The sequence below is a fragment of the Saccopteryx leptura genome, chromosome 3, assembly GCF_036850995.1.
Source record: "Saccopteryx leptura isolate mSacLep1 chromosome 3, mSacLep1_pri_phased_curated, whole genome shotgun sequence".
NCBI lineage: Eukaryota > Metazoa > Chordata > Mammalia > Chiroptera > Emballonuridae > Saccopteryx > Saccopteryx leptura.
In genome coordinates this window covers 168,846,674-168,874,600 of record NC_089505.1, presented here as the reverse complement: position 1 = coordinate 168,874,600, position 27,927 = coordinate 168,846,674, and the positions used below count along the sequence as shown (strand labels likewise).

General features: G+C 37.5%; 1 pseudogene; it reads left to right on the top strand.

Moving 5' to 3' along the window:
- The first annotated feature begins 3,638 nt into the window (after positions 1–3,638).
- On the top strand, positions 3,639–27,927 carry LOC136398357 (activated RNA polymerase II transcriptional coactivator p15 pseudogene; annotated as a pseudogene).

Sequence of the window (27,927 nt, the reverse complement as noted above, 5' to 3'; positions counted from 1 at the left end):
AATGACACTCTAACTGTTAGAATTTATTTAAAGTTTAAATAAATTACATTTATTAAAAAAAGTTAAATAAAAAAGGATAACCCCCTCATATATACAGTCCCATGTAACATCCCTCATATATACAGTCCCACATAGCATCCCCTTATAAATACAGTCCCACATAACATCCTCTCATATACAGTCCCACGTAACATCCCCTCATATACAATCCCATGTAACATCCCCTCATATACAGTCCCATGTAACCCCTCATATACAGTCCCATGTATCCCCTCATATATACAGTCCCGCTAATAGATACTGGAGCTTTCATCAAGGTTGTGGGTTCAAATCAATTTGGCAAATACTCTCTCTATATAGAGACTGGACAAAATCAATTTTAGAAAATGTTGGGTACTTGTGTAACATCATAAGTCCTCAGAGCATCTCTACTGTCAGATTGAGAAGTTTGCTTTCTAGGTAAGGATTCTAATAAATACTAGAGTTCTCCCTGAGGTTGTGGGTTCAAATGCCATGGTCAGCTGGGTGCAGGGGCCTTGGTTCTGTCTGTTTTGATGGTGTATATAGAGATTTGAGCTCTTTAAGAAGATGACCCTTCAGGAGGCCATATACAATATAGATAACATTGTGATGCATTGTGATGCATTGTATATCACCCTCTGCGGGGGCCTCTTTTAAAAAGAAAAAGGTCAAATATCTATATACACCATCAGGATAGACATAACCAGCTGAGGCTGAGGCTTCATCTAGTGGTGGCAACATTTACCTCCAGTCCTGACCAGGATTAGAAATCGGGACCATGGGGAGGAGTAGCAGCTTCAACTACTCGCAGCGGCCACACAACAAGTGCGCGGCAGCCTGAGCGGGGACCTTCCTGGGTGTGGATGAGAGGCGGCCTACTATTGGTTCATCGCTAGTGGTCGGGATGAATCCTAGAAGGTGATTGGTCAGTAAGTGTTCCCTATGCCTCCACTCTTTCTGTCGCCGATAGCTGGAGGGATTGTGAGGGGGATGTTTATATTCAGATGGATGCGGCTGGTGGCGGGCCGGATAAATAGCCTCCGTGGTCTGTATCCAGCACGCGGGCCATAGTTTGGGGACCCATGTTTAATTTCCCCATGGCACACCTGACCATGTCTCACAGCACACTGGTTGAAAAACACTGTTATAGCCTAATCTGTGGTGGTGTAGTGGATAAAGCATTGACCTGGAATGCTGAGGTTGTCAGTTCGAAACCTTGGACCTGCCTGGTCAAGGCACATATGGGAGTTGATGCTTCCTGCTCCTCCTCTCTTCTCTCTCCCTTTCTCTTTCTCTTTCTATAAAAATAAATAAATAAAATATTTTTTTAAAAAGTTATTATAAACCAAACACTATCACAGGTGCCCAGAAACAGGAAATATTCAACAAATGATAGATATTCTTAATATTATTTATGACAATTGATTCATTCTCCTAGCTCCAGTCTTTCTGAATTGTTTGTTTCTGGGGCACGTGAGCCAGGCTATTTTTTGCTTCGTAAGTTTTTCCACAAGTTGTTCCCTTGCTTAGAATGCTTTACTTGCCTTTTTTTCCATGTAACTATTGTTCGTGACCCTTCAAGTCTCACTTAAAAGTTGCTTCCTCACTGAAACCTTCACAATGCCTCACTCTAGGTCTAACTCCCCTCTTATTCTGGTGTTTCATTATTACAGACATTTATCAGGAACTCATTATGGGCTAGGTACTCTGTCTGGAAGTAGGAATATATATTGAGGAAAAAGAGACATAGTACCTTCCTTACAAAACTCAGAATCTTGTGGGAGAAGCAGAAATTGTCAGATAATCACATATAAATACAAAATCGCAACTGTGAAAAGTGCTATGAAATAGAAGTACACGATGCTTTGTAAGGACTTGATGTGACAGGGCAGTGTCCCCAAAGAAATGATGATTGATCTAAACCTAAAAGTTAAGTAGGATTTAATAGTGACTTGAAAGGAGGTAGTAATTTCCTGCAGGAGGACAGCATATCATAGACCTTGTAATAGGCGGGATTCAAATGCATTCTAGAACAGAAAGAAGGCCAGTGTAACTGGAGAACAAAGACAAAGGTGACACCTATGAGATCTGCAGCAGTAGATGGAGCCAGACTTTGAATGGTCCTGAGAGTTTTGAAAAGGATTTGGGTCTTGATGCTGAACCACTGGTAGGTGGAAAGGGTGGGGAAAAAATATGATCAGATCTGCATTGGGAAAGTATCACTGTGGATTAGGTGTGGAGAACAGAGAGCAAATAGGTGAAAATGGATGTTTTCAATAGTTAAAATGGTAAAAAGGCTATTGCAGAGGTGTAGGTGAGAGGTGATGTTAGCTTTGATCAGGGAGGTTGTAACAGACAGGGAGAAGGTAATTGGTCAAGGATATTTTGGATATAAAACCAATTAGCTTTTTATTATTATTATTATTATTATTATTATTATTATTAAGTGATAGGCAGGGAGACAGACAGACAGATTCCCAAATGTGCACCGAGTGGGCTCCACCTTGCAAGCCCCCTACGGGGCGATGCTCTGCCTATCTGGGGCTGTTGTTACATTGCTAGGCAACCCAGCTATTTTAGTTCCTGAGGCAAGGCCATGGTGCCATCCTCAGAGCCGGGAGCCAATTTGCTAGAATGAGCCATGGCTGCGGGAGAAGGAGAGAGAAAGAGAAGGGGGAGGGGTGGAGAAGCAGATGGTCACTTCTCCTGTGTGTCCTGATTGGGAATTGAACCAGGGACTTTCACACACCAAGCCAACATTCTATTGCTGAGCCACCTGGCCAGAGCCACCAATTAGTTTGATATAGCATTGTATTAGGGAAAGGATGCTTTCCTACTCCTCTGGTTTCCATGAAGAGAATTTTCCTTGAATTTTCCTGGTTTCTTGCCTCATCTTACACTCCTTCCATGTTAATTGATGAGTTGGGGAGAATAACTAGACTTTCAAGGCTCAGCCTTTCCTGGCTGCCTGCAAGGAGCATGTGCTTTTGGTCACATAGGGGTCAAGTTTTTTGAGAGGGCTGCAATTGTCTTGTGTTACCAGAGACAAGGTAGGGAAATCTTCCTAAAGCTGGGGTTTAGAGTTAGGAAACTTATTTTTGCTTCATACGTAAGTAACATTCTTCAACCTGGCTTTCATCAGTAGTAAAGCTGACACGTTGGACTCTATCTTCCTGACTCTTAATCTACTTCTTTATTCATATCTCAGATGGGTTTTGGGGGAAGGAGGAGACAATGAACAATGATGACTTATGGATTCCTCACTTATACAGATTCTTTTCCTTGCTGCCCTCCTTCCTTTATTTTCTTCCTTCTTCCCCCCTCCCTCCCTTCCTGTCTTCCTTCCTTCCTTTCTTCCTTCTTTTTTTCAGATGGGGTAGTGAGAACTCACAAATTCAAAATTTGTGACCTGTTGAATTTGAGATAACTTTAAGATATGGTATGGAAATGTTAAGTAGGCAATTTTATGTACAGGTCTTGAGCTCAAGGGTACAGCCTGGATTGGACATAGAAATTTAGGAGCAGTCAGCATATATGGCACAATCATGGGCACGAATGAGCTCACCTGGGGGAGAGATTATAGAGAAGGGAAGGAGGCTAGGCCTGAGCTTTCGTGAATGACAATATTAAATAGCCAGTTTGTGGAGGATGAATCTGAGAATGTAGCCCAGTATGCTGATATTGGAGCAGTTCCAGATCTCAGTGAGAAAGAGTTTAAATGATTGGCAATGGGAGAAGTACTGAATGGGGGAAAAGAAATACACAGCCTTATGGGGATGATGCTGCATAGAAGATATAAGGCCAAGGATGGGCTTATATATACATTGGGCAGTGAATAATGAACATAGGGTTCAGATTTAGTCTTAAAGCTTGTAACAGTTCAATTATTTATAGTTATTTGTATAATGCCTTCTGGACTGAGACTTTGAAAAGTTGTCATTTCTTGGTCACTACTGAATCCTCAGCTATATTCAGCACAATTCCAATAATTCAAATAAGTCTTCAGGTTCCCCAAAATAGATCTGGTTTACAAAATTATAATTTTAATATGTTAAAATATGCTTTAAAATAAGACTAGAAAGAAATGTGATTATATATTCATAGTAGTATGAGAGTAATATTTTCCTTTTAGATCTATCTAATTTTTAAATATTCTAGTTATTCTATTTGATATTGTTTTAAAGAAGTTTTTATATTTTGTGGATAGTAATCTTTTGTCATTGTGTATTGTAAATATTTTCCCACAGTTTTTTACTTCTTTTAACTGTATCCTTTATTTTTTTACCACCTTTATGGAGGTATAAATTACCTACCATATAATTTACCACTTTACATATACAATTAAATGGGTTTTAGTAAGTTTATATAATTTTGCAAACATCAGTACAATCAAATTTTAGAACACTTTCCTTGCTCCAAAAAGTTACGTTGTGCCTATTTGCATCAACCTCTTTATAGAACTATAGAAAGCAGTTCAGCTTCAGGAAACTGCTAATTGGCTTTCTGTAATTTTGCCCTCTCTAAATTTTTATATAAATGGTATCATACAATATATGTGGCTTCTTTCATATAGCACTGTGTTTGGAGATTCATCTGTGTTGTTAGATATATACATAGTATACATAGTTTGTTCTTTTATTGCTGAGTTTTTATTTATCCATTGTATGGATATGTTTGACTATTATGAATAATGTTATTATGAAAACTTTGCGCAAGGACATATGTTTTCATATCTTTTGGGTAGATATATAGGAGTGGGTTTTATAGTGTATATCTTATCTTTTGAAGAAACTGCTAAATTGTTCTAAAGTGGCTCTAACAATATGCGAGGGTTTTGGTTTCTTCAAATCCATGGAATTGTCAGTCTTAGATTTTAGCCATTCTTATAGGTATATAGTAATATCTCATTGTGATTTTAATTTGCACTTACCTAATGACTACTAATGTTGGCATTTTTTCAGGTGCTTATTGACATCTGTATATCTTCTTGAGTGAAATGACTAAACAAATATTTTGCCCATGTCTTTTATTGGATTGTTTGTCATTATTGTAGAGTTGTAAGAGTTCTTTACGTATTCTAAATATCACTGCTCTATAAAATACATGTCTTGCAAATATTGCTTCTCAGTCTGTGGCTTCTCTTTTAACTTTTAAAATTGCGTTCTTAGAAAAACAAAAATATTTAATTTTGATAAAGTTAAATTTATTAACTTTAAAATTGTGTTGTTTGTGCTTTTAATGTCATACCTAAGAACTCTTTGCTTGCCCTAGGATCTAAGTCACAAAGATTTTTTCCCATGCTTTCTTCTAAAAGTTCCTTAGTATTAGCTCTTACATGTAGGAATATTATATATTATAGACCTATATACTATTTTGAGTTCATTTTTGCTCATTAGTGAAGCAGAAGCTAAGGTTGTATTTATTTATTTATTTATTTATTTTTGCATGGACATGTCCAGTTATATTAGCACCATTATTTGGGGGACATAATCCTTTACTGCTGATTTAGCTTGGCATCTCTGTCCAAAAAAAAAATAATAATAATTAATATCATATCTATTTCTGAACTTCTTTTTTTGTTTCATTGGTCTATATGTCTATCCTTATGCCAAAACCATGTTGTTTTGGTTAACATATTTTATGGTATATTCTGAAATAAAGTGTAAAAGATCTCCAACATGTTTCTGTTTTTTTTCAAAAATGTTTTGGCTATTCTAGGTTCTTTGCATTTTCACACAAACTTTAAAAACTGTTTTAATTACTACAAGGAAAAAAATGCATGCTGATATTTTGTTAAGGACTGCATAGAAGGTATATATCAGTTTGGAAAAAATTAACAATATTTAGCCTTCCAATTTTTTTTACTGATTTTAGAGAGACAGAGAGAAGAAGGGAGAGTGGAAGGAAGCAGTCATTTGTCATTCCACTTCATTGCACATCTATTGGTCCTTTCCTTATGTGCACAGACCAGGGATGGAACCTGCAACCTTGTTGTTTCAGGAAGGCACTCTAACCGACTGAGTTAACCAGTCAAGGCTAGTCTTCCAATTCTTAAACATGGTGTAGCTATCCAGATATTTAGATATCTATGTATTCTATTTTGATTATCAGAAAAAAATCAACAATACTTTTTCCCCTTTCCTCAAATCTTTTTTTTTTCTTCCACTACCGTATATTCTTAAATGAGAATGGATTTCTCCTGTAGTCACTGGATACAGGTAAATGTAAGTATCACTGGCAGATGGGAGGGCTGCTTTTAGCAAAATGCTCTGTTGTGCAGAACTTGGTTGATACTGGTTGTTAACTATGAAAAAAAGAGATGCAATGAAAGTGTAATGAATCGGTTGCAGAAATCAGTGGGTCAAAATCATTCTCTACTGTGTTTCTTTTCCACTTGTTTAAGATACTTGTAAGAAAGAATTGTTTTAATCTGTCGCATCTTCATCAATAAAAATACATACTGTTATAGAAAATAAATATTCAAGTACTAAATAGTTCTCAGTTATTAGGAAATTCTGAAAGAATTGTTTAGGATAGCATTTTCAATACATGAATAATAACACATGGAAATATTGTTCATTTTTTTAAAGATCATTGTTTATCATAAGACTTTTCTTGCTGCATTTTATTGACAAAGTAAATTACTTGAAATAAGTCTTACCCAAACCAGCCAACTTATACACATTAAAAGAATGTCACTCAAATATCAATTTCAATATAACTAAATTGTAAATACTTAAACTTACTGGAAGATTTAAAAAATATTATCTGTTAATATATTTTAAAATATTAATACTAGATGTAAAAATGAATGAAACAACAAATCTTCCTTCTATACAGTAAAATTTTTTTAACAATTTTTTTTTATTTAGGAAGCAAAATACATTTCCACTAAGACCCCAAGACAGAGTAAAATAAAGAAAAGAAGCAAGAAATAGCCTGCAGAAAATAAAATGTAACTCTGTAGCTCCATTTACAGAACTGCAAAGTAAGAAATAAATGAGACACAACAAATATAAACACTTTCTATCTTATATTCAATGCTTCATGTTATCAGCATCAGTTACAAAGAAAATGTAAAAAAAGTTTGCAGTAAAAAAACCAAAAAGATATAAAGCTAACCCAACTATATCCATAGATCTATAAAATTTCCACAAACTTAAATGAATGCATTTCAAAAAAAGTAGCTACCATAATGCTACTAATAGTAGAACATATTAGGGTTCAAATATTTCTACATATTTAATAATTTATTCAAAATTAAGTGATATCATTAATAGCCAAATAGTAACTAACAATTATAGGTGAAAAAATGTTATATACATAAAGAATATAGATAGATGGATAGCTGTAGACATAAACATGTATAACACATCTATTGGATATATTTTTTCAATGTATTTTTCTCTCTGTGAAGGAAACTACAGATCATGCACAAGTCCACAAAAATGTTTTGAATGAATTAATTAATCTGTCCTGATTGCTTCATTTTACTGACGGTCTGGCAAAGTTAAATGACATTCATCCATGCATACATTTAATAAACAAATAATTTTTGAGCACCTATTATGTGCTGAGCCCTGAGTTAAGAACTGTGAATTCAAGGGTAAACATAAACCCATGAAGTACCTAATCTATGGAATTTATTGTCTAGTGGGAGGAGACAGATATTAATTACACAAATAAATTACAAATATAGATAGAAGAAAATGATATAGTCAGGTAGATCAAGGAAAGTCCCCAAGGTGAAATCATATAAATAGCAGTTTGGAAAGTCCCTATTCTCCCAGGTCTCCAAGATTGAGGCCTTGGCATTCTGTGTAAAGAATATGAAGTTTATAATCAGACAGCTTGGAATCTGAATTCTGTCACTACTACTTACTAGTTATGGGACTCAGAACAAGTTACATAGCCTTCCTCACACTCATTTTCCTCCTCTGGAATATGGGAATAATAAAACCCTTCTTTCTGTGGCTTACTATAAGAATTAAGTGAGATGCTTCATTAAGAGTAACTAACTGTTCAAAAATATATAATTATTCTTTAAAACGAACAAAAGTGTACTAGAACTTATGTGTCCTAAATTTTTTTTTCACACAAATGTCACTTTTATATCAAGACACTTTTTTTGGATTTGCTTTTCCCTTAAAATACAGTGACCAACTCTAAGTATGTTCTGATGAATCAGCTGTTGTGTAATGCAAACCTGTAATGCCCCTCAAAGACCAGAACAAAGACCAAGGCTAGAAAGGGTTGTGCCTTTATTTGTGTCTTCTGTCACTTGTGGTAGCTCCAGTAATTTCTATGGTATTGTAATAATTTGTCTTCTTAAATAAAGGATAGAAATAAAACATTATACACCACCATTTACAAATATTTAAGGAAAGCATGATTTTACACTTTATGCAAAGAAAAACTTAAGGCTGTTAGCACATCCAACAACATTTATTGAAGTTAGGAAAGGAATCAGTAAATACTGTTAATTGTATTGTTAAATAATCTTTTAATATGCTAAGAAACTCTATAAAGGGTACATGTTGAAGTTACCAACATAATCATTTGAATAATTTGCTAATCATAAATGACTCACCAGCAAAATGCTGGAGCATCTGCAATGCCTCAGAGAATCTATCATCTTCCTCTCAAGCTTGCTCTTCCACCCTTCCTACCAAATGGCCCTACTGTACAGCCATTCCCGAATCCTCCTGGCCACAGTCCTACATCTACTCAGTTGCCAAAGCCTGAAGATAAAATCTGTTCAATACCTCTTAGTTCTAGCCCTTCTTATTTTTTCAGTCCTTCATCATATTGACCTGGAATAGCCACTTGATTACTAGTCTTACCCTCTTTCTATTCTAATTAGATTACATCACACAGCCTGTGGAGTAACCTAATAAGAAAATGTGATCACAAAATGTAGAGGTAGAGTGTCTTGCCACACTGAAAAGTGCTCTAATCCCTGCAATCTCTGAATATGTTACATTATAAGGCAAAATAATTAAGACTTTAAAGCTTCAGATAAAGGGATTGTCCTGGAATTCATGTGGTCCCACTCTAATCACATGTGCCCTTAAAACTGGACCAGAGAGATGGTGGAAGAAAAAAGAGATGTGGCTAAAGGGAAAGTCAGAGATACACCAAGTAAAAGAAGATCTGACATGTTGAAACTGGCTCTGAGATATAGGGACCCATGTACAGGACCAGAGAGGCCTCTAGGAGCAAAGGGCAGCCCCTGGTCTCTGCAACAAGGAAACAGGTAGTTCTTTAACCATAAAGGACAGAATTCTGCCTACAACATGAATGAGTTAGGGAGCACATTCTCCCCCAAGGCCTCCAGTAAGAAACAGAGCCTGCTGGCACCTTTATTTCAATCTGATGAGACCTGCATTGGACTTTGAATCTACAGGTGTCATTTTAAGTTGTGGTGAAGGCACAACAGATGCTAATACACAAGGGTTTGCTCCTCAAAATTAACAAGGGGCTCAAGTCACCCAAAAGAGAAAATCTAAGCTCTTTAGCATAGTATAAAAATGTCATCATTCTCCATTCCCAACCTGCCCATCAGCTTGCTCTCCTGACAGTATCCCCTCCTATTCCTGCCCACCACATACCTCAATTCCCTGAGTGCATGCTGTTCACTCGCTTTCTGAACATGTCAGCCTGGCAGACTTCAGTTCATTATTCAAGTCCTGACTGGAAGCTAACTCCTCTGTGAAGACCTCATTTACTCTCCCAAGCATTTTCTCTTTTATTCACTTAATGTATTTTTATTTTGCACCTATTATGTGGTGGGCACTGTTCTGTGTTGTGAACAAGACATTAAAAGTCCAGCCTTTCATGGAGCTTCCATTCTGGTTCAGAGGAGAGAGGGAACATAAAGTAAATAAGCAATCAAAGACATAATTAAGATAAGTTCACATTGTGATGAGTGCTGTCAAGAAAATCAATAGGATGCTATAATCTTGATGTAGGAGAAGCAACTTTAGGTAAAATGGCCAGAAAAGGCTTCAAAGGCAGGTCTGTAGGACAAGAATGAGCCAGCCCAATAGAAGAGCCATGGTGAGGTGAGGGTGGGTGGGGGTTGGGGGAGTCCAGATAGAGGAACCTCAAGTGAAAGGTCTTGGGAGTTGGCATATTTCAATAAAAGAAGACAGTGGAGTGGGAGAGCAGCACTGAGGCAAATTATGGACCAAAATGAAGCCAGAGGACCATAGGCTAGGGCCACACGTGCAGGCCTTGTAAGCTGTGGAGAGGAGTTTAAATGGTTAGTGCAATGGGAGCCAATGGGAGGGTTTTGAGCAGGGTATGACTTGATTGGCATGTAAAGGCCTCACTTTACCTGCTCTGTGAAGAATAGACTATAGAACTGTAAGCATAGGAACAGGAAGAGGCATTAAAAGGCCATTCACTCCAGGAGCGGGGGGAGGTGGAGGCCTGGTTAAGAGAGGTAGTTACAGGAAAGGAGCAAGGCAGACAGACTGGAGAGATACCCAGGAAGTAAAACCAAGAGCACTGCTGATAGATTAGCCTGGGGACATACTCTTAAATATTCCTTAGATCTAGCCCTTCTTCTTGGTTCTTTGACTCCTTTCCTTGGAGTTGATTCCAAGGTTTTAGTTTGGATGGTGGATGGTACATTTACTGAGACAGGGAAGCCAGGAGGAGGTTAAAAAATAATTGAGTTTTGTTTTTATTGTATGAAATTTAAGCCTGTTAAGCACCTAAGAAGAAATGTCAAATAATTTTTGGTATGTGCCTGGAGCAGGAGATAGGTCAAAGTTAGAAATATAAAACATTTTTTTTTTACTCTTCAAAAAAATATGTTTATTTGAAATTTTGGCTTATCTGCAAATATTATCTCTTTTTAAAGAACATGGGGAACATATTTCTTTTTTTATTTCCACTAATATTTATTTATATTTTTAATTGAATATATTGGGGTGACATTGATTCACAAAACTATACAGGTTTCAAATGTACAGCTCAATAAAACATCATAAAAATGTAAGACTTAAAGTCATCAGCATATAGGTAGTATTTAGACTTAGGCATTTTTTCCCCATGATTTGTAGAGACCTCTGATTCAACAATTATAACAATATCTTATCATTGTATCATTGCTTGTGTCATCCCAATAGATTGTAAACTTCTGAAGCAAGGAATTATGTTGTGTCTGTATTCTACTTATAGGTACCCAGTGCCTAATTATATAATAGTTCTTTCTCAACAGAAATAGGGAGAGATCTATAGTTATTTATACTCATTATTCTTCACAAGAAACATCATGAAGTGGATACTGTTAGCATCCTGATTTTCTTGATTTTACAGGAAGACAAGTAACTTGTCCAATATCACATAGATGATAAGTAATAGAGGAGGGAATCTAAACTCAGCACACTGGTCCCTGGAGTCCCAGCTATTAAATAGTCAGGTATAACTGTCTCTCTAGGAGTGTGGTTTTGTTAAATGATGTTTAAAGTACAACATAATATTTTAGAACAAAATTGTGCCTGATTGGTTGATTCTTCTACATGCTTTGACTGGGGATAGAACTTAAATACTAACTTGGTGTATCAGGATAACACTAACCAACTGAGCTACCCAGGCAGAGCATATTCATGATTTATTAATGGGTTAAAAATCAGGCTGTATAGTGTCTGTTTAGTATGATCCCATTTCTAAGAATATAAACACACACACATATATATATAAAGGTCTGGAAGGATACACACCCACTATTATCAGTGGTTACCCTGAGGGAGGTGGGATGGTGCGGATGAGAGAAGGGCTTTTACTTTGTACTTCCTATTGTTTGGATTTTTTTCAGAGAGCAGTTCATCCTCTTTATACAACAATTGTAATTCTTAAACCAGTGAAAATAAATAAAAGGAAATAAAAAACAAAATCAAAGCATTCTTTCCTTGTTGAAGGAGGAGAACTTTGATATTCAACTTCGTTGTGTAACGAAAGAACACTGAAAACAGAAACAGATGTCTCTCATTCAAGCATAGAGAAGGAAGTGAAATAGGACTGTTTTAAGAAAGATTTTTAAAATGAAAGTAATCTTTTAGCATATAATCTACACAAGCACATATAGTTTACATTAAAAAAATCACTTTATAAAAGTAAAGGAGAAACAGAAATAACTTGTACATTTTACTGCTATGGACAAAAATACATTTGATGGCCATCAACATTTCACCAAATAGAAAGTGTCCAAGAAAAGATACATAAAACAAAACAAAACAATGGAAAGTATTTCTCAAACAGACCAAGATTACATGTAATTAAATGAGGAAACTTTTAGGTTGGAGAATATGAAATTGCCATTTTTGTAAGTCAAAAATAGAAGGCAATTAGTAGCTTTATAATTATTCAACCAAATATATATAAAGGTTTCTGCATTATATGAGCTTTAAAAAAATAGAAAAAATTAAGAAATTTTAAAATCTCAAGTTTTGTTTGCTATCACTTTTTTTCTGACCTATGAAACTTAATAGGACAGACCTGAAACCCTACTTTATTTTCCAGACAGAAAACAAATTATTTTCATAGTAAGTTACAAGTATAAAGGTCAATATTTAAAGGGATCATTCAGATGTCCATTGTGCCTAATTAGTATTCAAAGAAGAAAACAATTTTTTTTTTTTTTTTTTTGTACCAGAGACAGAGAGAGTCAGACAGACAAGAAGGGAGAAAGAGATGAGAAACATCAATTCTTTGTTGCAGTTCCTTAGTTGTTCATTGATTGATTTCTCATATGTGCCTTGACCGGGGGCTACAGCAGACCGAGTGATCCCTTGCTTGAGCCAGCGAACTTGGGCTCAAACCAGATGAGCCCACGCTCAAGCTGGCAACCTTGGGGTCTCGAACCTGGGTCCTCCATATCCCAGTCTGACACTCTATCCACTGCACCACGGCCTGGTCAGGCAAGAAGAAAACAATTTTAAAAAATATCTTTCATAAAACTCTGGTGTTCAAAATTAAGATATAATTTAGAGATACTTTTTACACTAACAGCTAAACTTTGAAATAATCTCTAGATAAAAGAAAAAGATCAATATTCAATGTGTCCTAAATCTAAATTAATTTTTTTGAGCAAAGAAAAACAAAAATCCACTTAGCTGTAGACAAATGGATTGGTTTAATTGGATAACCCATAGATCATTGGTTCAAGCTAAAGAATATAATATCAGAAGACGAAAAATAATAAAAGTAGAGAAAAAATATTTTTCCTTTGGGATCCTAACTTTATCCCTTAAACATGCAATTCTATCTAGAAATTCCTTATAAAATAGTTTTGTCCTAAAAAAGTAAAAGGAAACAAAAGAAAGAAAAGAAAAGAAAAAAGAATACGAAAAACTTCAAATATTAATTTCTTTGTTTCATTAAAGCTAAGATTCCATCTACAAGAAATTTCTACAGTTTGAAGTATAACTACACGAGCATTGTCCTCGCTCTAATATCACAGAAGTATGCATCACTGAAGATGCTATCTTGTCTCAATGTAGAACTTTTTCATTGCAAATAACAGATATATACTCAAAATAACTGAAGCAAGGGCGTAGGGAAGGAAAAAAGAAAGAAAAAAGAGAGAGAGAGAAAGGTCGAGGGAATTATTTTGAGATTATAAATATTTGTTGCATTCTTCTCTTTCTGTAGACCTTTTTTTTTTTTTTTTTTTTTTAGCTTTTTGATCTGTAAGGTGAGGGATTGCTACCTGAGTTCAAGTGCTAGCTATAACTGATTAACATTAACATCTCTGAATATAAAATTCTGTATTCCTTGGAAGAAGAAATCTGATTGGGTCAGTTTGATGTGTTTCTGTCTCACCTTATCAACTGTAGGTGAAGTCTCATAAACTAAATGCAGCTGTAGGATCTGCTCCTGTTAATGAGAAGGCAATACCCTGTGTGTGTGTGTGTGGGGGGGGGCAGGGGAAGCAGGGGGGGAGCAGTCATGGCCTAACATATACCCTGATCCTAAATTTCTGTCTGCAATTCCAGGCTCACAATATTCCTATCTACAAAACATTCTGAACTATATGCATGTCCATTTGATCCAGTCCATATTTGTATTGCTTATAATATGTGTATTATTACTTGCCCATATTGCAAATACATGTATCAGAAAGAATATTAAAAATTCAGAATGTTGTAAACTTGCAGAATAAAGTAACCATACATGTATTTTTATATTTACAGGGGAAAAAAAAATCAATGTGGTTTTTTTGAATAAAGATATCCAAGTCATAATTCCCAGAACCTGTGAATGTTACCTTATATGGAACTTTGCAGATATGCTTAAGGATATTGAAATAGGAGAATATCCTGAATTATCAGTGTGGGCCCTAAATATAATAACTGTAAGTGTTCTTAGAAGACTTAAGCTAAAGGAAGAGCAAGTTTTACTACCCAGAGGAGAAGGCCATGTGATTCTGAAAACAGTGATTGGAGTGATGTTCTTGGGAGACAAGGAAGAGGCCAAAAGTCAGGGACTACAAGGAGCCTCTGGAAGCTGAAAAAAGGCAAGTCAATAGATTCTTTGCAGGAGCCTCCAGAAGGAACCAGCTCTGCCAACGACTTGGTTTGGTTCAATGAAACTGGTTTTGGACTTCTGACCTTCAAAACTGTAAAAGAATAAATGTGTGCTGGTTTAGGCTATGGGGTATGTCATTCATTAGAGCAACCACAGGAAACTAATATCATCAGCATATAAAAGTCATCGCATTAGAACTTAAAATTTACTTGCCCATCAAAGTGCTTGACTCAAAACTGGTCTCCATATTTGGTTTATTTTCTTTTAACACAGGATAGTCTTTGTCTTGAGGAAATTTAATAACCATGTTCTTTATTTTACAAATCTTTAAAAAAAATTTAGTGTTCTATGGGCTTTGTCATTCATTTTTTTGCTTAATCTCCTTTGGAGAGCAACATTCATTCACTGATCCATTAACAAATGTATACCTAGCACCTACTCAGGGCTAAACATTCAATTCACAAATATTTATGGAAGATTAATTCCATGATGTGCTTCATGTGGGATACCATGGTTGAATGGCAGGCCTGATACATAGTTGAGCTGAGACCTGCTCTGGGCCCTGGGAATGCAGGGTGAAATGACACAGTTCCTGCCCTCAGAAAGTTTATAGTTAAATAGGGATCTAGGTCATGTAAACTAATAACCTCAGCCCAGTGTGATAAGAGCTACAAATGTGGGATGTATAGGGAACAGTAGAAAGAGATCATGCCCAGATCTGTGTTGGGTTGGGTGGTGTCAGAAAAGTCCTGGTCTTTTAATTGAGTCTTGAAGGTAGTTGTATGGCCAGTAGTCCCGGCCATGCCCATGGAAGTTTACACTGGACTAGGGCAGACAGTAAAGAAACAATGGAGTCAAAAAATGGTGGGCCATTCCTTTATTAAAGTCTCACACCAGCCAATGAGCAAACACAAAGGGCTCCCAAAGCCCTGGCATGTTCTCCAGTTCCACAACCAGGAGAATCTTCTTCAGTTCCTCCTAGAATCAAAGGCCCCACCAGTCTCAGCAGAGCTCGCAAAGCCCCTCACCTCTGGTTCCCATCTATACTTCTCTTTCCCCACCAACGTGGCTTCTTCTTCAGCACTCTGCATTCTCTCCTCTCTCACTGAAAACATATCTTCTTTCTGCTTCTCCTCCTTCTCTCTAGTTGCAAAACTTTCTGGCAGGAAAACCTCTGTCCAGCAAACATTAGCAAAACAATAGCCCTTCCCAAGCAGGAAAGTAATATGCAATTTCTTTTTTTTTTTTTTTTTTGGTATTTTTCTGAAGCTGGAAACGGGGAGAGACAGTCAGACAGACTCCCGCATGCGCCCGACCGGGATCCACCCAGCACGCCCACCAGGGGGGACGCTCTGCCCACCAGGGGGCGATGCTCTGCCCCTCCGGGGGGGGGGGGGGGAGGCTCTGCTGCAACCAGAGCCACTCTAGCGCCTGGGGCAGAGGCCAAGGAGCCATCCCCAGCGCCCGGGCCATCTTTGCTCCAATGGAGCCTTGGCTGCGGGAGGGGAAGAGAGAGACAGAGAGGAAGGAGGGGGGGGTGGAGAAGCAAATGGGTGCTTCTCCTATGTGCCCTGGCCGGGAATTGAACCCGGGTCCCCCACACACCAGCCGACGCTCTACCGCTGAGCCAACCGGCCAGGGCCATAATATGCAATTTCACAGACCACATATACCTGGTGCTGCCCAGCCCCCAATGCAAACTATAAGTGAACAAACATAAAAATCATATTTCACAAATTTATTTGACAAATAATATTGTAGACTTTAGTGAACAAGGGAGGCGAAGAGTACCCTAGAGCGAGGGAGCAGTGTTGTGCTGTAGGACATGTGGCAGAGCTGCCGCTGACTAATAAGCAGGGATTAGCTCATTGTGACTATTAAATATTTTAACCATAAAAATTTGGTCACAAAAATTTTCAAACATAAAACAAAGTTGAAAAAATATTTCAGTGAATATTTGTATACTACTTCCCAGATCCTACTATTAATATTTCTATGATATTTTGTCACATATCTACCCATATAAATTTCCAAGTTTAGGAAAAGAATTAGGTGTTAATAAGGATATTTTTAGGCTATAATAAATTACTATTTTTTGTAATTCTTTCCAAAGTCAGACTTCCACTAGAATCAGGTTATATGAATATAATTTTCTGCAATACCTCAAATAGAAAAATTAAGGCTGTATTTGTGGTATTATTTAAGCAAAGGAAAATTCTATTATAGAAAAAAATGGGTTTTGTTTCTCTGTTATTTTTGTTTTTGTTTCATTTTGTTGCAACTGTAAAAAGGTTAATGCTGATTAGGAATACTAGGTTTGTGATTTAAATTACAGTTGGTGGTCTAAATTTCCCCCTATTCAACTGATAATTGGATTTCCGGTTTCTAGATTTTTATGAAGGTTATGCTGTCAAGCATTCTTTAGATTTTTAAAGTTTTATACACTTTTTATGGTAATTTAAGTATGCTACTGACTCTGTTTTGAATATGTACTATAAATATGAAAAAATGAAAAGATGTGCTGAGAAATAATCTCCCTCTTATAAATGAATGCTTTGCTAATTTATATTCCATGTGAGAAGGCTTTAGAAATGAGGCATTTCTGGGAATGTATGAGATCTAATTTGGAACAATGCCTCAGTTCAATTGTTCTAAACTTTGGTGCACGTAAGAGTTACCTGCAGAGCTTATTAAAATGCAGATCTAATTTGATCCCCCGAATTCTAATCAGTAGGCAAGAAATGTCTGCATTTCTGGCAAAGGATACAGACAGTGCAAGAGTATATTTTCAGGGAAACTATTGAACAAGTCCCAATTCTGTGGCACTCAGGTTTGATTGAGCATTTATCCATTTGGACAAAATATTCGTGGACTTTACTGAGCATTTATTGTATGTTACTATTAGTAATAGGAGGGCAGGTTATTTGAACTAATCCTCCTGCTATAAAAAAAACCCCTAAAAATGGTGAATGAAATATGTTTTTTTAAAAGCATTTTACCATTAGTTAAGAAATTATCAGGCCATAATCTAAGTGAAGGTAGAAATCCTAACAGTAGCTGAGAACCAAAGTTACTTATAGTCTGAGGGTGCTTGCTGAACTAAAAACTGAGGGGCAATTTTCATAGCTTTGGCTATGGACATTTAAGTTAAGGAGTCTAATGATAAAGCCCCCACTCCCCAATAAAGTTGGGGATTACCAGAGCTAGACATCAGGTTGGGATGACCCTGAAGCAACTCACCCAACCCTCACTATTAGAATGAACAAGGAAAATTGCCATGGTTCTGAGCAGTTAGGGAAGAGAAGAGGGCCCTTGTATGAGAACTAGTAGCCACAAGCTGATATTTGTGCAGTTTTTCAGCCCAGGTTTATATGACCTGAGTAGTTCAAACCTGTCACATCATATAAGCAGAAGGGGGAGGGATGGTCAACCTGGAGGCTCATAGAGTGGGAACTGGCTAGGGGTCTCTAGCTTAACCAGAGCAAAGGCCACCTGACATTTGTTTCCTCACCCTCCCTTCTGTTAGCAAAATGATAGTTCAGTTGCTCCAGGTAGAAAGACAACTAATGTAACTGACCTGACTCTGATTTGTTGCTCAATTTCTTTTTTAAAAAATTATTTATTGGCCCTGGCCAGTTGGCTCAGTGAATAGAGCATCAGCCTGGTTTATGGACATCGTAGGTTCAATTCCCGGTCAGGGCACACAAGAAAAACAATCATCTGCTTCTCTCCCCCTCCCTCTTCCCGTTATCTCCCTCTTCCCCTCCCATAGCCAGTGGCTTGATTGGTTTGAGCATTGGTCCCAGATGCTAAGGATAGTCAGATTGGTCCAAAAACATCAGCCTTAGGTGCTATAAATACCTCGGTTGATTCAAGCATTGGCCCCAGATAGGGGTTGCTGGGTGGATCCTGGCTGGAGCATATGTGGGAGTCTGTCTCACTATCTGCCCTCCTCTCATTTAAAATATATATATGTGTGTGGTGTGTGGTGTGTGTGTGTGTGCATGTGTATTTATTGATTTTAGAGAGAATGGAAAAGAGAGAGACACACATACCCATCTGCTCTTATATGTGTCCTGACTGGGGATTGAACCTGCAACCTTTGCATATTGGGTCAATACTCTTAACGAGTTGAGCTATTCAGCCAGAGGTCTTGCTCAATTACTTTCTCAGTAACCTGCTGATTACAAATTTACTTCTTATAGAGATATTTTTACAGGTTCAGAGTATATTAGTGCATGAATACCAGAATTTTGATAGTTATATGTTGGCACTCTGCTTCATGTACCAGTGGATGAACTTGTCCCTTAGACACCACTTGTTTCTGAGTGCTCTGGCAAGAATAGTTTCTCAGCCTGCAGGGCTAAAAACCATATCCCACCTGCACAGTCCTTTGTGAGTTACTGCTGTGCTGTTAAGTCTTGCCTGGAGACCATCAAGCCAGGCCTCCAACCCATTTCTTCTGAGCAACTATAAGACGTTTCTCCCCAAAGCTAGCACCCTCAAAAGGAGCATTTAATTGCCTTCCACAGAATCTCTATAAACCAAGAGCAAATCAGGTATATTATCTCTGGAAAGAGCACTGTCCTAGCAGTCAGAAGAAGTAGATTTAAATTTCACCTCTGTTATTTACTAGCTTGGTGGTTATGAGCTGTTTAGATAATTCATCATCAGTGAAACGAAGTTGATAATATTTACTTGACAGTATAATCACAGAAATTAAATAGAATAAAAAAATATAAATATGTGTAATGCAATACCTGACATTTAACAACAAAGGTCAACAAATATAGTTATCTTCCTTGCTTCCTTCCACTACTTGCTTATAGTATGGACACATTTCAGAATTTTTTCCCTCCTCCTATCAAGTTTGTGTGGAAAGGCTGGTGGTTGTTTTGCTGCCAATGATAATTACAGTAAGAAGAATAATATACAAAAATCAGTGCCACCATTATCAAGGATATTTGGTTTTCTAGATTTTTTTCCCTTGCCCTCCCAAAAAGAAGAGAGGAAGTTGCAAAGAAGGCTGAGAAATAGTGGCCATAGACATATAGGAAAAGGCAGTGGAGGGTGACATCCTAGAAACCAAGAGAAAAAAAGAATTTCAAAGAGAGAGAGAGTGATCAAAATATTGTAGAGCGTCAATGTAGAGAGTCCAAGTGTTGTAGAGGAATCAAGTGAAATAAAAACTGAGAACTTCCCATTTGACTTAGTAACTTGGAGGCTATCGGTGGCATGACCAACAGCATTTCAGGGGGCTGGGTGGAAAACCAGTTTGCAATAGGCTGAGGTGAGAGAGGGAGAAAAGGAAGTAAACCAAAGGAGTTTAGACAAATGTTTTCAAGTCTGCCTATGAAGGGAAGGGAAGAAATAAGGCAGGAGGTAAAGGAGGACATGAGATTGGAAAGGTTTGTTTGCTTGGATAGAAAAGAACTGTAGAAGTTGAAGTAACAGATGGAGTAAAGGCAACAGAGAGGGAAAAGTACACGATATGGAAGGCAGGGTATAATGGAGAGAAGGCAGCTTCTGAAGAGGCAGAAGAGGCTGGGTCACGGCTGTGGTGGAGAGGTAGGCCTTAGAAAGAGGGACACCTATTTCATTGTAACAGGAAATGACAGGGTGCAGACACAGGTGCACTTACAGAGTTAGAGCCAGGAGGTTGAGGGAGTGCTACTTGGATGGCTTCTGTTTTCTCCACGAAGTAGAAATTTGAATTGTCTTCTGAGAGCCAGGAGGAAGGACAGGGAGAATTAGACGTTGGGGGGAAGTAGACAAGGTAAGTAAAAGAAAGCATCTGGAGCATAGAGGGGAAAGCTGACCAGAGAAACATAATAAGATTGCAGAGCAGTGTTGAGGGCCCAGCCGAATCTGATCACTCTGAATTTACACTGGAACCAATATGTAAGGCTCTGTGGTTTTCTTCAGGCATTGTGGTGGGAGTAGCTGGGTTTTCCCATTATACACAATGATGTGCTGGTAATTACTACAGAACTGTTTTAGGGGGTGCAATAGAAGGAACCTTGATTTGTAGCAGTGGTATAAGTACTGCCATGACAGACTTCAAGCTTCCAATGTGATGTCCCTGAAGTCAGTCTTGGGAGGAAATATCCCATGGCATACTGTTATACAGTATAGTTTTCTCACCTTTAGACATAATAAACTTAAAGCACATAGAAAATAGTGAAATGGAGTAAAATAATAAATAAGTGATGAATTTTGGTTATTTACTACCTTTGTTTTTATATAATTTTCTTAATTACACTTTATACAATTTAATTGTTTTATTAGCAGATTTTTTAAATTAAATGAGAGGCAGGAAAGCAGGGAGGCATGCACCCTGACTGGGATCTAGCCAGCAAGCCCTCTAGGGGGTGCTCTCTTGCTTGGCAACCAAGCTATTTTACCACCTGAGGTGAGGCCATGGAGCCATCCTCAGTGCCTGGGGCCAACTCACTCAAACCATTGGAACCATGGCTGCAGGAGGAGAAGAAATAGAGAGAGAAAAAGGAAGGGGAAGGGTGGAGAAGCAGATGGTTGCTTCTCCTGTGTGCCTTGACCGGGAATTGAACTCGGGGCTTTCACATGCCAGGCTGATGCTCTACTGCTGAGCCAATTGGCCAGGGCCTACAATTTAATTTTTAATAATAACAATTTAAATACCTAGTGTGCAAAATTTCAGGAAATTGTACAATCAGCTCTCTTGCGACAGCATGAACTAGCTCCAGCATACCACTGCTTATAGGAAGCCAGGCTTTAAACACTCAGTTTGGGTAGGGTTGAAGGGTAAGGGAACTGAGTCATAAATGACAAGATTGCTTTCCCAGTAGATTTTGCTGGACCTGGCAGCAGAAGCCTGAATTCACTAGGAATGAGGGCTCAAAATGATTGAACAAGCTTGACAATGCTCTGGCCATGTAGCTCAGTTGGTTAGAGCATTGTCCCAACACATCAAGGTTGTGAATTCGATCCCTGGTCAGGGCACATACAAGAATCAACCAATGAGTGTGTGAATAAGTGGAACAAAAATTTGATGTTATTTTTCTTTCTTTCTCTAAAATCAATCAATAAAAAATTAAAAAAGAAATAAAAAGAATAAGTTTGACTCTGGGGAAAGGGTGGTAGTGTTAGGTGGCACATGAATCGGTGTAAAAAATCCAGTCTTGGAGAAGTTTGTATCTGCTTTGCAACTGAGTTTTCTCTCAGTGGATAAATAGTCTACACAGGTCTGATGAAGTAGGTTGCCACGGACTGGAAGAGGGTGCTGCAGAAGAGCAGGGAGAGGGGTTGTGAGCCCAGGAGCAGGAAACCTGGGCCCTCTGGATACTGTCAGAAGAAAGTCACCTCTACAAAGGCAAACCCAGCCAGGAGGCTTGCTGTTCAAAGTTTCCCTGAGCTGTGTTTTGTTACAGGTTGTCAGGGAGATAACTTGGGGGTTGGAAGCTCTTTTTGGTTCTAAAATTATACTATAGAAATGAAGGCCTACACTTAAGTTTCTTCTTTTAAGTAGCTTACTAAATAAACTATACAAAATTTTTTTTTATTTTCTTAAACATCTTTACATTAGGTACAAGAATAATTTAGTTTTAATTCTGTTTAGTACATTCTTTTGGTGTTGGAAAGTCACTTTCCATAAGAGAACTAACAGATTAATAGCATCAGATTGGTTTTTAGAATCTTGACTGTGTGTGGCTCAGAATCACGTTTGATGTGAGATATACCTCAGCAGGCAGCATTTTCACTTCTTTCAGAGAACATATTTCAAAGAGTGGTTGTATTGTCAACATCTTCCTATTTATAAAAATCATGTCTGTTTAGGCTACAGTTGCAATTACAAAGACATTTAGAGATTTTATTAAATTTTATCTGGTTTCATAAATAGTAACAAGGAAAAGAGGAGAATCTAAGGGGGAATAGGCAAATTTATTAACAATAAGAAAAAAAGGCTTATGTTAGTACAGAAGTTTCCAGAGCGGTTAAATTATGGGGAGGGATGAGAAGTTTAGGGGGCAAGGAAACATATAGTTGGCAAGACAGGACATAAAAATAAATTACCAGTTACTGTCATTACCATTTCATAAAAGAAGGATATTTTAAAATCAGATAAATAGTAAGAAAAGAATTTTTGAATAAAAGCCAGTCCTTTATGAATGAATACATTTAGTTTATAAAAAAACTCAGCACATTAATTTTATTTTTCTCATTTAGTGCTTAATAGTGAAAGCCCTATTTTCATTAACTATTGTAGGACATTGATATTTGAGTTTTTAAATAATTTATTGATTTGAGAGAGAGAAGAGAGAGAGAGAGAGAAAGAGAAACATTGATTTGTTGTTCCACTTATTCATGTATTCACTGGTTGATTCCTTTTTAAAATTTTTAAAAATTGATTTTAGCAAGAAAAAGAGAGAAAGACAGGAACATTGATCTGTTCCTGTATGTATCCTGACCAGGGATCAAACCGGCAACCTCTACACTTTGGGAGAATGCTCTCATCAACTGAGCTATTTGACCAGAGCAATTGGTTGATTCTTGTATGTGCCCTGACTGGGGATTGAAACTGCAGTCTTGGCATATCAGACAACACTAACCAACAAAGCTACCTGACTAGGGCTGATGTTTGAGTTTTTAAAAATTTAGTGATTCTTCTACCTTTTTGATAAATCCTTAATATTCTGCTACAAAAAGAAAGAAAAAGAAATATAAGGGCACTATAATGTTTATAGTTTAAAAAGGCAGTTTTCTTTTTTCTTTTTATTTATTCATTCTTAGAGAAAGAGGTGAGAGAGAGAAAGAGGAGGGATGGGGAGCAGGAAGCATCAACTCCCATATGTGCCTTGACCAGGCAAGCCTGGGGTTTCGAACTGGCAACCTCAGCATTCCAGGTTGACGCTTTACCCAGAGTCACCACAGATCAGACAGCAGTTTCCTTTGAAAAATAAAAAGAACTACAGGCATTTTCCATGCCTCTGATAAGAGAAGAAGGATGTGATTGGGAACAGTCATTATTATGTGCACTGTAGTATGGCATAATGAAAGAGCAAGGCTTTCAGAAGTGGGCCAGGCCTAAACAATAAAACATATGAAAAAGAAATAAAGAAGATGATCTCATTCACAATAATATTAGAAACAATAAAATACGTAGGAATAAATGTAACCAATGAAGTGAGAGATCTGTATACTGAAAACTATAATGAAAGAAATTGATGAAAGACTGGTGAAAGAATTTAGTAGATAAAAACAAATGGAAATGTATCCTATGTTCATAGATCAAAACAATTTATATTGTTAAAATGTCTCTACCACCCAAAGCTGTCTATAGATTCAAAACACAATCCCTATCAAAATTTCAATAACATTTTTCACAGAAATAGAGAAAACAATCCTACAATTTTAATGGAACCACAATACACCTTGAACAGCCAAAGTAATATTGAGAAAACCAGAGGTATCATGCTTCCTGATTGCAAACTGCAAGGTAGGGCAAAAAATAATTTTACAGTTGTGAGTACATGAAACACAGAGTTTATTCTTGTATTATCTGTTAATTATTGTATTATTTTCCATATGAACAACTATAAACCTACTTTTTCCCCACCCCATATATTTTGAAGCTATTATAATTAAAGCGGTTTCATACTAGTGTAAAAATAGATACACAGACCAATGGAACAGAGTAGAGAGCCCAGAAATAAATTCCTGCATATATGGTCAACTAATATTTAAGAAAGGAGCCAAGAACACTCAACAGATAAAGAATGGTCTCTTCAACAAATAGTGTTGGTAAAACTAGATAACTACAGGCAGAAAAATGAAACTGTACATTTCTTTTACACCATAAAAATTAAGTCAAAATGAATTAGACTCAAACATAATGAAGAAGTACAAATTGGTAGTTACAGCAGTCACAGGAATGTAAAATTCAGCATAGGAAATATAGTCTATGATATTGTAATAACTATGTATGGTGCTAGGTGGGTACTTGAAGTAGTGAGGGAATCACTTTATAAAGTATATGATTGTCCAATCACTATGCTGTATACCTGAAACTAATACAGAATAATATTGAATGTCAACTATAATTAAAAAATAAAATGATAAGGAACAGAAAATAAGAGGTAAGTGTTGGTAAAGATGTGTACAAAAGGGAACACTTGTACACTGTTGGCAGAAATTTTTTGGTTGAGCCACTGTGGAAAGCAGTATGGAGTTTCCTTATACAGTAAGTTTTCAACACTGTGGCCCTGGCCTATTGACTCTGTGGTAGAGCATCAGCCCATAGTATGGAAGTCCTGGGTTCAATTCCCAGTCAGGACACACAGGAGAAGCGACCATCTGCTTCTTCACCCCTGCCCCTCTTGCTTCTCTCTCTCTTTCTCTCTCTCCCTTAAAGCAGCCAAGGCTCGATTACAGCAAGTTGGCCCTGGGCACTGAGGATGGCTTCAAGGCCTCTGCCTCAGGTGTTAAAAAATGGCTCGTGTTGCACTGGGAGCAAGGGCCCCAGATGGGCAGAGCATCGCCCCCTAGTGGGCTTGCCAGGTGGATCCCAGCTGGGGCGCATGCAGGAGTCTGTCTCTGCCTCCCCTCCTCTCATGAAAAAAAAATCCCATTGTGATATGTTTTTAGTACCATTTGGAGACCCATGCTGGACCTTGCTCCATATGTAATGATCATGAACATTCAGAGATGAGGTACAATGATAGGGAAAGAAAATAAATATCACATGATACATGTTTTTAAAAATGAGGGTTGTTGCCCTGCCAGGTTACCCAGAGGATAAAGCAACCATCCAGCACACCAGAGGTTATGGGTTTGATCACTGGTCAGGCCACACAGGAGAAGCAATCAATAAATACACAACGAAATGGAACAGCTAAGCGAAACAAGTTGATCTCTCTCTCTCTCTCTCTCTCTCTCTCCCCCCCCTCTCTTTCTTTCTCTCAAATCAATGGCAAAATAAATAAGTAAAAATAAATAAGAAAATAAATAAACAAATAAAACAAAATGAGGGTTTCTTCTTAGGTTTGTGCTATCTTATAATAATTTTCCCAAGAAACTCATTAAACCTGGGTGTGAAATTACTAGGCAGCAGTGTATTTCACCAACAATTGACCTGGAGTCCTGAAAGCCATTGAAATGAAAAGAATAACCTGGTCTCTTCTGTAAAATCAGTACAGGATTCTCACACTTATCAAAAAAAAAAGTATTTCTATCCAAATTAACTAACCAGTAATATAATATTAGGCAATTATATTAGACATTGTTTCCAAGAGATTGAATTACATCAAATTATTCCCATGTTGGCTTAGATCTCCAAGCCAAATATTTTCCAAGGGCCATGTGTTATGAATATTTGTGTTACATCTGGGTTTCTGTAGGCCAGAAAGGGTACTCAGAATCACAACATGCATCAAACATATATACATGAGCGGCACTGTAATGAACAATAGTAAGCGATTTTGGGGCAATCAATGTGGAAAGGTTAAAGAGGCTAATACCAGTGTGAGGAATGGAAGAAATTCAACTACCAGCAGTGAAACATTACAAAATTATTTCCAGAACAAATGCTAAAGTATAAATAAATGAACAAATGAATATATGTAACAGTAAGCAATTGTCTAGAATGCATTGTAAAAGCACTTGCCGCCTGACCTGCAGTGGCTCAGCAGCTACAGTGTCAACCTGGAATGCTGAGCGTGCTGGTTTGAAACCCTGGGCTTGCCCAGTCAGTCAAGGCGCATACGAGAAGCAACAAGTACAAGTTGATGCTTTCTGCTCCTTCCATCACCCTTTTCTCTCTCTCTCTCTCTCTCTCTCTCTCTCTCTTTTCTGAAATCAATAAAAAAAATATTTTTTTAAAAATAAAAGGAATAAAAAGGAACATGGTTTTTTAGCTCAATAGCTGAGTGAGCGTCTTCACCAGCTTCACATTGCATGTACACACATAAATCCAAATTTAAAAAATGATATTTTTCTCAGTAGGCACAATTTAAATATATTTGAAAATAATAATTTGGCAACATGATAGAAGAAACAGGGAGAAGCTATCTCTGCCTATCTAAGAAGAAGGCAATGAAGATCTACATCCCACCTTTCTGTCAGTTTTTGCTTTAACTATTTCATGCCACATGTGTCAGTAGGCATTCTAGACCAGCGTTGTTCAGACACCCATCGCAGAAAAACACTGTTCTAGACTCTTTCCCTGAGTACTGCTGTCCTGAAATCTGGCACAATGTAATCCTTTCCCAGAAAGGAAAGAAATTCTATTATTTCAGTGCTTAATATAAGTTCACTTGGTAACCATCTGCTCTTCAATTTAATTCCCTCCAACAACTTTATTGTAGGGTGATAGTAGCAGCTGAGTTTTGCCAATGAGGAAGTTGAGGCCCAGAGAACTGAAAAGATTTGCCTAAGTTTCATGGCTAATTTCCGCAGAGAACTCAGGCTCCTCAGACCATCCTAGTCCACTGCATACTCCTCCAGCTGCCTCTCCTGGCACAACACCCATGCTGTTAAGAAACTTCCGTGACACATGGTTCTATGCCGGTCAATTGACCAGGCCCAAATTAGCAGGAAATGGTTGCTGTTGGGAGGGGCCATGACATGAAATGCCAACCCAAACAAAATCTTTTTACTTTCAAGGAAAGTTTGGATTTAAATCTAGAAGACAGTTATTGAGTACTTTCTATGATCAGACACAGGGCTATATATTTTTTCACATATCTCTATTGTCACAACAAATGATTTTATTGATATGCACTAAGGTAACAGAAATTTCATATTTTTTAAAAACTGGATTGTACCACATGGTTAAAGAGAGACTTTTAAAATTTTGTCTGTATCTCCTCTTCTTGAGAGGGATGTGATCACTGACTGTCTGAAAAGCAAGCTCATTTGGGTCAGTGGTGAGCCAGCCTGCACAGGGCTGTTCTGGAGCAGGAGCCGAGAAATACCTAAATCAAAGGAGCTTGTTTCTTCAAGCTCTTCTGGCAGCGATTCTGACAGTGACGTTGACAAAAAGTTAGAGGAAAAAGCATTTCCTCTAACTTTTTGTCAACGTCACTGTCAGAGGCAAAAGCCTGGTGAAACTTCAAGAGCCCTGTCATCTTCTAAAGCAGAGCAACAACACAGAAATGATAACATGTTTCAGGTTGGGAAAATGAGGCAGTCAGCGTTCAGGACTTTAAAGGAAAAGTCCTAATTGATATTAGATAATATTGCATGGATCCAGAGGTGAAATGAAACCAGGAGAAAAAGGGATTTTTTTCAAATCCAGAGCAATGGAGCCAGCTGAAGGAACAGATCTCTGACATTGATGATGCAGTAAGAAAACTGTCAAATCAGAGCTATATAAAACTTGTATTGTGCTAG